Consider the following 15159-nt stretch of genomic DNA (forward strand, 5'->3'; position numbering starts at 1 on the left):
GAATATCTGCTCTATGCCAGGATTTAGTTAGGTGTAAGAAATTCAAATAGTAATAACAGAAAATGTGTTTGGGTGTAGAATATTTATTGTGGGCCTTTACACACCAGCTATCATGCTATATGCAATTTTGTGTATTATTTTGGAAGCATCAAATTTTGGTTTAAATTCTTCTATTATTAAGGATAGATCTGTATAACAAATAAATCTAAATACATAATAAATTGAAGTTCTACTACTTATATGGCTGATCAAGCTCCCTCCTATCTGGACAGACAAACAAAAAAAAAGGAGGAGGAGAAGAAGAAATTTAAAAAAATCCAACTACCTGAAGGCCCTGGAAGACAAACAAAAGCAGAAAGGTTTTGAACAGGAGTCAACATTTGGAAGGAGGGAATGTCACAGGGTGAGTTCTCCATTTTTACAGCTTTTAGCCTGAAAACTGTCTATGTTTGGTACAGCACGGGGTAAACTCAAACCCCAATAGTCTCTCTGGAGACAGGAATTAGAGCAACTTAGCAGCTAGAAAGTGAAGACTGGAAGAAGGAGAAAGAGAGAAAGAGGAAGAGAGAATAAAACTCCGTGCTTTCTCAGTCTCTGGCTGACTCATGACCTTGGGTGCTGGGGCAGGTGGCAAGGAGCCCAATTTAGGATGAAGAACTGAAACGGGATTTGAGGTGACGGTGAAAAGATGCTTGCAATTTGAATCTATACAAATTAATTGCCTGCTAATATGAATGAACAAACAAAATAACATTTTTTGGAGAAATCTGCCAGAATCCTGAGTCTCCACAACATAACATTGCCAATGTCTAGGATATGACCCATAATTACAAAGAAGCAGGAAAATGTAAACCAGTCTCGAGAAACCATTCAACAGAATCCAACTGTGAGATGACCCAGATGGAATCAGCAGAAAAGGATTTTAAAGTAGCTGTTAAGCTATTCTCAGTGATGTAAAGGAAAACATATTCACATTGAATCAAAGAAATATGAACTATATAAAAAGAACTCAATGTAATTTATACATCTGAAAAATGCAGTATCTCAATTAGAAACTCACTAGATGGGCTTAGTAGAATGGAGTTAGCAGAAGAATAAATTCATGAATACGAAGATAAATCATTAAAAACAATTCAATCTGAAGGAGAGAAGACCAAAATGACTAAACCAAAATGGCAAAAATTTGGGTATTTTTGGATCAGTGTCAGATGTAAGTTTGATTTAGAAAGGAGAAGAGAAGAAGGAAAGAATGGATCAGAAAAAATATGGGAAGAAATAATGACCAACTGAAAGCAGGAAGTAATTCTCCTCACTAATGGGAACTTGAAATGTCCAGAACTGGACAACAGAACAGGCAATATTCATACTACAGACAGCATGGGGGCAGGATGCCTGCCTATATAGCTGCATCATCTCTGAGAGAATTTCATTTTGCCTATTAGGCTGCTTGATGCAGAACATACCTGAAGGAAGCAAACTTTTCTGTGAAAATGAATTTATTATGACCTTGTACTCAAGGACTCTATTTTATGAAAGTGCATAAGCTGTCTTAGCAATCCCTAACCGAACCTGGAGCGAATTGACACAGTTGATAAAGAGGTGCAAAGGAGGCTTCAAAGAATGACTGTACCTTCCTCAAAGGGGTGAAGAAGCACTGGGCTTCCAAAGAACTCGCAGATCCACAAATCAGAAGGAAAGAGAGTTCCCAAAACTTTTTTTCCTAAAAAAATTTCACTTCCCTGTCTTCCTTTCTTAGAAACACCATCACCATCACATCAACTTCAAAATATTATCAAAGTCAGGAAGTCATTTTGAGATAAAGATAAGTGGAACTTATTTAATAGAGGTCATTGTTACTAATTAAGATATGTGGATGCAATTTATTTTCTTTCTTTTCATTGTTATTCTTTTTTTCTTTCTACATGTATAATAAAATTATAAAGATAAATATCTTCGTATGGTGAATTTCCATCTTTCTCTCTACAGTCTACCTTAATTTAAGTACCTAAGTTCCCCTATCATTTATGAAAATTTAAAATTTTAGGAATCTCATCCTCAGGGTTGGGAAGTGATTGTGATATTCTTTATTTGGAAGTACAATGCATCTTTACAATAAAACCATGGAAAATATAAGGAAAGAAACAGATCTATGTTGATTTGTCAGACTAAGTCACCAAAGTTTCTAGCATCTTGTTGCCCAAAATACAGTTTGTAGACCAGCAGTAGTAACGTTACCTAGGGCCTTGCTAAAAATGCAAAATCCCTGGCACCATTCCAGACCTACTGAATCAGAATATTCATTTTAACAAGCTCCTTAGGTGATTCTTATGAACGTTTAGCTTTTAGAAGCACTCCTCTAATACAGCTTAACCCTTCTTCTCCTTAAAAAAAAATATAATCTTTAGATTTCTTTAATTTCCACATCTTCATCTTTCATGTGCTAATTGACCATCTCTTTTGTATAAGCCATTTCAGTATGTGGCTCACAGCACTTTGATGGCCAACAGGATGCACAGAGTCAGTACACTGATAGTGTAAGCAGTGCAAGTTAAGAAATCTGAGGGGCATGGTGAATGTTCTCTAATCCCTTGCATGAGTTGGTATCTGAAAGGGTGGAGCTTTCCTCAGTGTCTGATGTTCCAGACATTGACTAGGCAGGTTCTATGAATGGATGCAAAATATAAGGTCAGAGTAGAAATGGGGTAGGTTGTGATTATATAGGAGAGATGGCAGGGGGGGACCCCGTCAAGCATTTCTGTTCCTAGAAAGACGTTTAATGTAAATTAAATTCTTTAGTGTTTTAAAAATTTAGATGAACTGAATCAAAATAAGGAGTCTGATGGTAAGCAATCTGATGTTCTCTTGATCTTAGTATTGCTAATGCTTCCACCTAATGAAACCATCTCACATTTGCTCACATAAAATTCTTCTCAAAGGAGACAGCAAGTAAATTCTAACACATACATGCATGCATGTGTGCACGCACACAAAGGCACAGCACTGATTAAAATGGATCTAATCACTGACTTCGAATACAAAAGTACTTCTAATGCATAACTAGGTCAATAATCATAACCCATACTTCCAAAATGTGAGGCTGAATTGGTGTTTCAGAGCTTCAGACAATCAGTGCCCTGCTTTGATTCCTGAATTCCCTTTCATTAATTCTGGGTCAACACATGGGCCACTCTAATTAGCCCATCTTTAATGGAGGCAGTAACTGAATGTCAACACCAGGGTAGGTCACGAAATGCCACTTCTGCTGTTAGAAACCAAAGAAACAGCAGAGAGAGCACATCAAAGGCAACAAGAAACATGGAACAGTAAGAACACAGGGGAGGAGGAGGAGCTGCTAATGAATAATAATGAAGTGGAAGAGGCCAAAGTCTATTACAAGCTCTGAAGTTAATAATAGTCTTATTTTCCATTTAATGAGGTAGAGCGAGGCTTCAGAGGAAGGGTGAAGACTGTGGTGTTAGAAGCAAAGTAATGTAGCTTAGAGAGAGACTAAGTGAGGTCTTCCCTGTAATAGTGTGAATTAAGAGTGAATACAACAGAAGCAAAAATTACGCTCCAGATTTCCTAGCCTGCTATTTTAGCCCTTTTATGCTACAGAATATTTGGAAAAGTGTTTCAGTTACGGTTGAATGAATGTTTGCTGCATGCTCTTTGAATACTTTGAGTGGTATTTGGGGCTACAATTTCTTATCATGAATTTGATTAATTTGTCTTTTACAATGTTCCTGTTCATGCCTGCTGCCATACTGACACTTACAAACAAAAAAGCTGTGGTACAAATATTAGGGAGGAAATATTTATAAAGTGAATTAATTATTCCTTACAGAAAATCTCCTGCATTGATGTGGAGGCTTTTTTGCGAAATGGCTAATCAAATTCAGTTTTACAGTTACGTGCATTCTCTTACTCTCAATAGAGTATGAATCTTTCAACTGGGAAAAATACCCAGCACCCCCTGTGGCATATATCTAATGGTGTATTGCACATGGTAGGTTCTCACTAAATGTGTCTGAAATTTATATATTCATTTTAATTTTGACAATATTATTTCAGTGCTTATCACAAGAGGAATTCTCACACTGAGTGTTAAATCTCTGAATTCTAAAATCCACTCTAGGGACTATAAAGGATTTCTTATAAAGTATATTATAGATTTATTATTTGACTATGTTAATGGGGAGTTTTTCTATATAGATTAGTTGTTTTGTGATAGGAGAAGGCAAAACATCTCATAAAAAAGCAAATATTGTCACTAATATTTTCTCACGGATTTTCAAAGCTGATGCCTAATGTAGTGAGACAAAGCTTCTTTGATTGTTTTAGAATTTACATAGCTGTGCTGTGAGGATTATAAAAATACTCAAGATTATTTTTTCTTGCTTTTAAAAGGTATACAAACTCTAAGCTTAGAAATGTGTTTCTGAGCCTTTTAATACCACAATAGTTCTGCAGATATTTAGCAAAGTCATCTCTAAAAAGATTTGCCTAGCACGTACTAGTGGCTCAGTAAGTTAGTCAAATGAACAGCTCTATAAATATTTTTTTCAATTAACTTTGTAAGTTGGATTAAGTGCTGTAGTCTGTCTTCTGACACAAAAGTTAACCAATTAAATAAATGCCCAGGCAAGGAGTTAAGTTCTAGGATCCTATAACTTGGTTTTTGCTCCTGAAGTGGTCTCAATCGAATATGCAAATAAGACACAAAAATCTAGAATCAGGGAAATAGCATGATGTAGGTAGGCTGTGGGAGATTAATTGTGTCGATAGTCCCAATTAATGTTGTCTTTGTGTTTATGCTCTTTGTTTTATAACTGTCTAATTCCTTCCTATTCTGGCTCTGGGATGGCCTTGTGACTTTCTTCAGCTAACAGAATGCAGTAGAAGTGATAGGGTGTAGTTCTAAGTCTGCGTCAAGAATCTTGCATCCCTGTACTTGGATCCTCCCTTTCCTGCTCATTCTAGTCCTCAGTCCATACCATGACCATGCCTGGATACCTAGAAGATGAGACACACATGGAGAGAAGACTTGATGGCCCAACTGATAGTCAATCAATTTTCAGAAGTAAATGTGGTCCTGCCCAAACCTAAGTTTTACCACAAATTTGGGAAACCACCTGAAACCGGAAGTCTAGTCTAAGTTTCTAAGCAACAGAATCACAAACTAAAAGAATGTCTGTTATTTAAGCTTTTAAACATTGTAGTGGGTTGTTATACAGCAGAAGCTAACTAATACGTGAGGTTAAGAGTTGTGGAACTTCCTTGGGAAAGCTTGCTGATCTCTGTAAAATTTACTTTTTTTAACATAGAAAAACACTATCCTTAACAAATTGTTGCAAAGCTTAAATTTGTGCTTGGCTCATTTCCTTAGATGCACTTAATGAATAGTAATTACTGTTACTACTACTCCTACTACTAATATTGCTACTGTTACATTACTGCATTGATTGCTAACCCTACTATTATGATAGTGAACCAAGAGTTATAACAGTGATAATCTAATATGCTAGGAAAATATGGGGAAGGTAGTATCTTAACTATCCCTTTAGGTGCTGGGAAAGGCTACACCAAAGGTGGCTACACTTGAATAGAGTCAGGAAGGTTCTTTCAGGCGTGAAGAGGTGCTGAAAATGCCAGCAAAAGAATGGCCTGTATCGATGAAGGGGTCAAAAATAACTGAACTGTTATAACATTTCACTTGACAAAACATTTTCAGAAGCAATCATTTATTTTATCTTTATAGCGTCTAAAAGGAAAACAGCAGAACATTTCGTTTTTATTTTACGAATTAGAAATAAAGATTCTAAGTCTGCATGAGTTATTTAAGGCCATTCAGTTTGAAAATCATGGAGCTGGACTTAAATCCAAGGCTTCTGACGTCAACAGAAGACTATTTCCCAATTATCACAATGCTTCTTACACCATATTATTTTCTTAAATCAATTAGAAGTATTAAAAGTTTACAAAGGAAGTATTCATAGAAGATTATCAGTATACTTACGAAAATATATTCCTCAATTTAGAATATGCTAAATCTCTCTTTAGATTTTTCCAGCTACCTATCTGACAGTTAAGCAGGGGTGTTACTATAATTAGGTTAATGTTGAATATTTTTGTATTCCATATTTGTTTTGTGTAGTGTGTGTGTGTGTGTGTGTGTGTGTGTGTGTGTGCGCGCGCGCGCGCACACGTGTGTGTATCTGAGAGAGAGGGAGAGAGAGAGAGAAAATATCCCATAATATCAGTATTTTGTCCTATCACATTAAAAATTTTCCAGTTCTAAGAAACAGATTACTTAATGTAATGTCAGTTTAAAATGATTTGGAGTTTCCTTTTTTTCCAATACGAAAATTCCAGGAAGTAGTTTCAATATAAAACTTTAGAAGTACTTTATTAAGGCCCAGGGAAGACTTAATTTCAATTTGTGACATCTAGGAAGGCCTTTCTGACACGTAGTAAAAGCCTATCTGTTAATGATTTGGGACACATCTTGTGACTAAAAGCTGAATAAAAGAGTGTATTTACAGCCCATTAACATCTTTTTAAAGGTTTAAGCCACATGGAATCACAAAATCCAGTTTCTGATGTCAGCAATTTCATTGTAAATCACATTTAATGTGATTTTTCTAGTTAAAAAAATACCATTTTACAAGCCATTACTTGGTTGTCTGCCTTCAGGCCAAGGGCGGCCCTGAGGGAGTAATGAATTTTGATGGAAGTTTGGCTTATTAACCATCTCCAAATTATTCTGATAATTGTCCCAGGTTTATAGAGATTACTATGTCATGTATATTTAAATGAATCTCTAGCATAATCCACTGAGAGCTAGGCCACAAAGCTGCCACTAATACGGCCACGTGATATGTCACTGGACTGACAACGCACCATGTTCTCTGGCGTTTGTACAAACCATCAAGAATTGTAGACTGAATTTCATATCCTGGTGTTACTGCAGCCCAGATCTTGTCTCTGAATTCTAGCCTCATTTATCCAGTGGTCTGACACTCAGGAGGCCCATATTCACCACAGATCTGGCATGAGCTAACTAAGCTCCCTCTTTTTGATAACAGAAAGAACACTCAACAGAAAAATGAGCAAAGAACTTGATTAGACATGTCGCAAAATAGGGCATTCAAATGGTCATTAATCTTAAGAAAAAGGCGTTCACCCTCACTTGTTAATCACTGAAATGCAAGTTAAAATCATAATGAGATACACCACTGTATACCTACCAACCTGACTAAAACTGGCAAGAATAATACCAAGTGTTGGAAAGGATACGGAGCTACGGGAGCTGTCACACACTCCTGGTAGGAGCGTAAAGTGTTGCAACAACTCTGGAAAAATATGTGTAACTTACCGTTTTAGTTTTAGATACACATACCCTATAACTCAGCAATTTAATTTCCAAGAGAAATGTGTAAGTGAAGTAAGATACACACACAACAATGTTCACAGCAGCATTATTCTAATTGCTCCAAACTAAAAATTACTCAGATATCCACCAACAGAATATAACATGTTAAATTCATACAACGGAATCCCACTACAAACATAAATGAGCAAACTACTGCTGTATAGATAGAATAGCATGTATGATTCTCACATGCATAATGTTATATGAAAGGAGCCAGACACAAAAGAATTTACTGAACTGCTTCATTTACATCAGTTCCAAAATGGGAAAAAATAAACTAGAGGGGTGGAATCAGGACTTAGTTTCATCTAGAAAGAAGGCAGAGCAGTGCTCAGGAGGGAACACTGAGAAGTCACAACACAAGATTCTTTCAGTGAAGAGTATTTTATTACTGACATTGGTCAGAAATGCTGGCCCATTGCGCTCATTAAAAGCAGACCAAGTTTAGTCAGTTTAAAAAAATTATTATTCTTAAGGTTTCTGCAGACAACACATCCCCTTACTGCCTGAAGTCAGGGCAGGCTGCACCCTCAGGAGTGTCCTTGGTACACCTCCGTCATGGAATTATATATATATATGCTTTTATATACACATATTTGTGCTGTATTTCAACATTTTAAAAAGTAAAGTGTCACCTTCACAGTTAGATAAATCAGGGTTCAGTCAAATCCTCTGTATCTATAAATGATGCAATCTTTGGCAAGCTGGACATCTTCTAGATGCTTCAGTTTTCATCCAGAAAATGAGTATACACTATTTACCTCATGGGATTTAAATAAAATCATACGTGTAAAATACTCAGCACAGCTTCAGGCACATGATAAATGACCGCCATTGTGTGGATCACAGAGAGAGGTCTAGTTATTGTCATTGCACTTGGGTGCCTCACTAAACTTTAAACTTCCTATGACCTGTGAAACAGGTAATCAAGTAAAAAGTACTTCGCAATACATTTTATTGTGTTAGCAGGGAAATGTGTAGGATGCTGTGGAGCACTGATAAGGGAGTAAGTAAGTTGCAGGAGCTATCAGGAAGGCTTCCTGGAGGAGGTTAATTTGCGCTTGACTGTAAATTCTGAGATCAAGGAATGAAAAAAGCAGGACCAGTGAGTGGGCTATAGACTGCTGCCTATATAGCAATGGTTCTCTCCCGGGGATGATTTTGCTCCACAGAGGACATGTGACAGCGTCTGGAAACACTTTTGGTTATCAACACTGTGGGGGTGCTCCTGTTATTTACCTGTCACTGGGTGGGGACCAGGGATGCTGCTAACCATCCTACGATGCACAGGGTGGCCCCCGCAACGGAGAACTATCTTGTCCCAAATGTCAATAGTACTGAGGTTGAGAAAGCCTGCTATCAAGTTAACTTTGAAGAAACATGTAAAAACATGAAATACTCTTGGGTAGTTTTGTATTTGATTTTAGTGTTATTTTTAAAATCAAGAGCTGGCTGATGAGGTGGAAAGCTTGCTTTTCAAAGTATAGCCCCAAAATGTAAGAATAACAACCCCAGTCTAGCCTGGAGACAGAGTGGAAGTAGGGAACCTGCCACTGCACATCCAGAGCATCGCAGGCTTCTGAGCTCTTTGCAGCCAGAGTTTGCACAACTAGTGGTGGAAGATGCCACTACAGTGCAGCGGGGCTGCCCATCACACACAGGGACACACTAAACCTAGGCTGACCTCTGGTATCTTTAAGAGAATGCAGGAAGAAGTGAACTCTGTGAATCAGAAGGAAAAAAATCTCTTAAATGATGAAAAAGCATTAGGGAGTATTGAGAAGGTTAAAAATGATATATAGAAAGTTGCAGGAAAATATAAAATATAAAATAAATTATATTTTCGGTGTTCTAATCAACTGATTTCCCTTCGTGTTTCATTGCCTTTCAGACACATCCTAAATCATGAGTCAAAACCAAACATTTTGACTCTAAATCTCAAACTCTACCTCTGAGATGGAATCTCCCAAGAAGCTGCTGCCCGAAGTAAGAAGATTATATTGTACAACCATCCTGGAGGGAAGGGAAGGTCTTCCAGGACACGGTATAATGGCGAGCTGTGTGCCACGCAGCTCTAGAATGGTCAAAGCAATTGTATCTTGTTTCAAAGATGAGAAAACAGAAGCTCTGAAGAAGATGGAACCTGGTTAAGGCCACACAGCTAGGAAGTTGTGGAGCTGGGATTCCAATCCAGGTCTGTCTGACTGGAGTGGAGCCTCGACAAGGCAGTGCCCCATGGGATGGGAGGGTACATGGCCAGGCTGCAGGGAAAGGATAAATAGTAGGACAGTCTTTATGCTGGACAGAAAGATGGCCATCTCGGCAGCGACTTGGGGTGTGGTGGATGTCTGGTGGGAGTGGCAGGATGGAGGCCATGCCAGGTGGGGCCAAGGTCCTAGAACAAATGTGCCCATGGCTATGTCTGTGGGGTGCAGTAAATCATAAACATTCAGAGGAGTTCTGTGGTGTTTTAAACTGCCTGTTAAGAGCTTAGCATTGTGATTATGAAGACTTGTACAACTGTCACTCAGCATTTCAATTATTTACATATGAGAAGTGTACATGAAGTGACAAACCCCAAACCCCATGAGTGATCTAGAAGAAGATGCTATCAGGTGGTGGGAGGCAGGCGCTCAGGAGTTGCAAACTAAAGATAGAGAGATGGGAGCTTGGTCTGAGAGATATAATATTCTCGGAGTGGGTAACAGACGGAGTTGTGGGCAATGTGGGAGAGTCTGAGACAGAGCCTCAGCAGCTGGTGAGGTTGAAAGGCTGGGCGCAAAATCTTTAGAAGAAATTTTCACCTTGAAAAATTTCTCATAGTAGGTATGTGCCAGGAGCAGTGTAGGGCGCAGTGTGACAGATACTGGGCGGCGAGTTCTCCACCCTGGTAACTGCTCTACTTTCAGAAATGTTGCACTATATACCACAGCCTTCGGAGAGGTTCAAGGGAAACAAGGAAAAAGCAGTTATGCTCTGGGTTCGGTTCGTGTTCACCCTAGATGCGGAGAAAAGTGAGTAGGTGACTAATTCTGTGGGAAACAGGAACTAACCAGAGCAAACAAGAATGTTTACAACCCAGAAATCTGCACCAGAGTTGGCACTGGATGTCCCCTGCAATACGGGAAGTTGCATTAGATCTTTTTGATGTGAATCTCACAGGACAGTGTAAACTCAGAAGCCATACAGAAAATAACTTGCCAAATCAAGTTTAATCAAATGAAATTCTTGTGCATTAGGGGAAAACTATAAATAATGTTAAAGATAAGTGACAGAGCAGAAAATACTTGCGATGCTAAAATGAATGAACTATAGATCAACAAAAAGGCAACAAAAACACTCTTATAAAGTCGGTATAAAGACAGGAATGTTTCATAAATAAAACTTTGAAACATGTGATACTGTATATTGACAGAGAGATAAGCCCCTCCCCTGCCCCCACCAAAAAAAAAGTTCTTAAAATCTAGAGCTGGTAAAGATGTAAAGAAATGGGTATTTTCAAACACAGTTAGTATGATTTGGCACAACTTTTCTGGTGGGAAATTTGGTTTTTTATTCTTGAAATTACATGCCATGTTTGTCTGGCTTGACCCTTGGTTCAGAGGTGCCGTCAGGAGAGAAAAGGAGCCCTTCACCTGGCCTGAGGAGGGCAGGACAAGGTCTGAGTGGGCGGGACCGATCCAGGCTGGAGGTGGGGGGCGGGTCTCCGGAAGCCCATGTCGGTTCTTGGCCACCTAAAAGCAGGGCTCCCCTCCTGTTGCCCAGGTGGAGGGGCCGCTTCTGGGGTGCTTGGGGAGCTCACACAGGATAATCCTGGAACACAGGGGCTGGCAGGAGCCGCATCCCCCACAAGTCAGGGCTGCAACTGCTGAGGCAATCCTGGGGGCCTGAGAGAACTCAGATCCCCAGGTTACAGAGGAGGAAACTGAGGAGCCCCAGGCAGTGAAGGGCAGACCCTGTCCCGGACAAGATGGGAACCACGTGTGCAGGGCACGATTCCCCTTCACTTCACTGGGGGAAACGGCTAGGGCATGCACCCACCCAGCACTGGGCCTGGTCCTGCTGCTCTGGAGGGACTGTTCCCTGAGGTGTGAGGATTCTGGGGTCTGATCTCTCCTTCAGTTCTGAGATGTGAATGTTCTCCTGTAGGAGGGCTAGCCCTGGGTCCCCCAGCTCTACCCAGGCTTCCTAGAGGCTCTCTGGAAAAGTATAGGGAGCCCCAGCTTCTCCCAGAGTTCTCTGCCCCACTCCTCACCCTCTGGGCTCCCCACCACAACCACTGTGCCCACTTCCCTTATCTTAACAGGAGGCTGGATAGGGTGGGGTCAAGGCTTCTTGACATGTGTAGGCGACCTAAGGCTGAACAAGTTACTCTGTTCTCATCCTTGGACTAAGGGATCCTCTAAGACAGTCTCAGGGTGCAGACCTCACCCAGGCTGACCCTGCCCCTTTCCCTCCAGTCCTTCCAGGGCTATTCATACAAGGCAAGGTGTGGTCAGAGAAGGATTGCTAAGACAGTAAGATGCAAAGTTTTATAACATGATATGCCCAGGCTTTAATCTAAAATCACTCACTATACCAAGAAATCAGAAAAATCTCATTTTGAATGAGAAAAGATAATAAACAGAGGCCAACAGAGAGATGATACAGATATTAGAGGTCTCTCACAATTCTTTAAAAAGGATTTTAAAGAAGCCATCATAAAAATACTTAACAAGTAATTATAAATACACTCGAAACAAATTAAGATCTACCAACTCTCAGGAAAGAAATGGAAAACATCAGCAAAAGAAAATAAGACATAAGGAAGACCCAAATAGAAATTTTAGAACTGGAAAGAAAAAAACAACAAACCACAACGGATGAAATCAACAGTAGGATGAAATGGACAGAGGAAAGAATCAGTAAATTGAAAATAGAGCAACAGAAATTATCTAGTCTAAACAGCAGAGAGAAAATAGCCAATGACCAGTGAATATTATTAGAAATATATTTGTATTCATTTTTATTTTATATACTTTCCTATTCATTTCTACTGTATGTTGTATAATTTATATAACGTTAATACAATAATATATGTATATTTGATTAACTAATAATTAGATATGGGATGGGGGATTTTAAAAGTTTTCTTTCTTAGACATATAAAATATGGGAAACCATTCTACATAACACCTTCTTGCCTTCTCCATGCTGGGTTCTGTATTCTTATACAGCTCAGCTGTGTACGTGAGCCATCAACACCCCAGTGACGAATAACAATTCTGATGGGCAAGTATCTGTAATGAGAAAACTAGAAATTTCAATTAAATGGCTCCACACTTCCTTTTTAAAAATGTGTTCATTAGCATGTAGTGGAGCAATTTTCTGCATGCCCCCCCCCACCCCCCAAGAGGTCCCTCTGTCTTGTCTTTTTCTATCTGAAATGTTTTCTTCAAGATTTGGTGTGATTAACAGTGGGGGTAGGGCCCACACTCAAGACAGCATACTGCTTGGCATCTCTCCTATGAATTCCTGATGCAGTGAAAGTCAGAAAAACATTGTCAGGACAGGGTCATAATAAAAGGCCCTATTGAATGCTGTTCTCCTGAGCCTGTAAATTCAGTGAAGTTTATTGTTCTGATCTCGAGTCCACAGATTATGCTGTGTGATTTAAGACACTAAAGGAGCAGTCAGTTTGAGCAGCAGTAAAATTTCTGCAGAATAAACAAACTCATAAACTGGTACTCTATAACCTCCTCATACTGCTCCATTTCCCCTGGTTGTTTCACTCCAGGATTATGGTGGCAAAATGATGCAAAGTACAGACTAACTTCCAGGACTTAAAAAGTCAGGATTCACATTTAGACAATGCATAACAAAGTACCTCTTCATTTGAAATTGTCACTAAAAATATTTTAATGGTTTAGCACTGTCTATGATAACAAACATAATGGTTCTGTGGTATAGCCTTGGCTTGGGTAGGTGTACACTGTGTGACAAAGTACATTTCACGCATGGTGACTATTACTGGCCTGCGATTTTCTTGGCTATTATTGCAATTAATTGAAAATCACCCAACAATTCCTTGGCTGAAAGTAAGGAATTCTGATGTGGAACAATAATTTGTAACTGTGGTATGTCATCCCCAGGTCCTCTGCACCCTCTTCCTCTCAAGCCGCTAGCAGAGCTCTTTTATAATTCAGAATCTCTGTAAGTTTAAAAGTTTTCTAGTCTTTTGTAAAAGCCAAAACTATTTGGAGGGAGACTGTAGGTATCCTAGAAGAATGGTTGAGGTAAAAGAGAGTGACTTGAGAGGAACAGGAAAGAAATAAAGTTTTCTTCCCCAGCCTGGGAAGAATATAAGCCACAGAGACCTGTGCCCAGCCTCTTGGCTGGGCTCTAGGGAGATGAAAATTGTCTGACAGTTGGTTGTGAAGAAGAAGATGAAGCTTACTGAGCTCAGAGCCCAAATATTCACAGCTCAACCCAAGAGTATGAACCCCAAATGTGTCAAAAGATCATCAGAGTTGCTGGCCCTGAAGAGACCCATGAGTGCAGGGATGATGGATATACTGGTGTGTCCAATGTGGACAGATGGCTGGTGAATGGAGGAGCACCCCCAATGCCTTTAAACTGAATAAGCTGTTGTGCCTTGAGCACATTAAAGTTTGGAGCTGGAAATTCACTGGAATTCATTTCCATAAATCATGATGGAAGCTTACATGACAGAATTTGCAGTTTCTTATTCATATCAGCTAAAAGATACTCAATTCATATGCTCTTAAGATCTGTAACAATAGCTAACTTTTACTTCACCTTAGATTACCACTTATGATATAGTTTATTGGTAGTCTGAAAAGACTTTGTGGTGTTCTTTTTGATATTGTTTGCATTATGTAAGTGTGCATATTTCTTGATTTTATTATTATTATTTATCTCTGCCTCTTCCTGGGAAGTCTTATTCTATTCTGCTTATTTTACTCCCCAATACTCAAAAAATGGAACACAGGGAGCAGCACGAAGAAGTTTACATTAACTTATATTAACTGAAACTGAAGAGCAGAAGAAAGCCAAGAAATGAAGCCAAATGCCAGGACTGTTTTTCTTTCATTATCTAGTGTGTATGTGCTACAGTGGGTGTCTCATATTTCACTGAATCTAAGATACTATGGATTGCGTAATTATCGTTTCACGTACCAATAGGAAAATAAAATATACTACCAGTTACAAAATACAATGCTTTCTTATCACTTAAAATTTTTATTTTATATTTACTGAAAGAACTCTTACACTTATTTAAATATAGACTTTTATTACATACCACTCTTAGACATGCACGCAAAAGAAAGTAAAATGAATGGATTAAAGTGTCCCTGAAGCTTCTTCATCTCCAAAGTCTGACTTTCCTGAAATGCCTTCCAATTTGGGACCATCAAGTCCATGCATTATTCCAACATGGACTGAGACACCAAGAGCACTGTGAGGCAACATTTCTTGAGAGAGCGTTCCACTCTTGTCTCTAGAGTTCTCTCCCAAGATGCTCATATCTATTCTGCAAGTTTTGATGTGGCCACTTTTCATGCCTGCACAAGCCTAAGAAATGGCAACTACATCATAGTGGCCACCCGCCTGCAACAAACATAAATCGTAACAGGCATTGCAACTTCAATATATTAAATGTTTAAAAGAATATGTGCTTAGAATCAATGAAACAAGAAAATCACATTCTCTGTAATTTGGTGTAA

Source organism: Camelus ferus, chromosome 11 (genome assembly GCF_009834535.1).
Source record: "Camelus ferus isolate YT-003-E chromosome 11, BCGSAC_Cfer_1.0, whole genome shotgun sequence".
NCBI lineage: Eukaryota > Metazoa > Chordata > Mammalia > Artiodactyla > Camelidae > Camelus > Camelus ferus.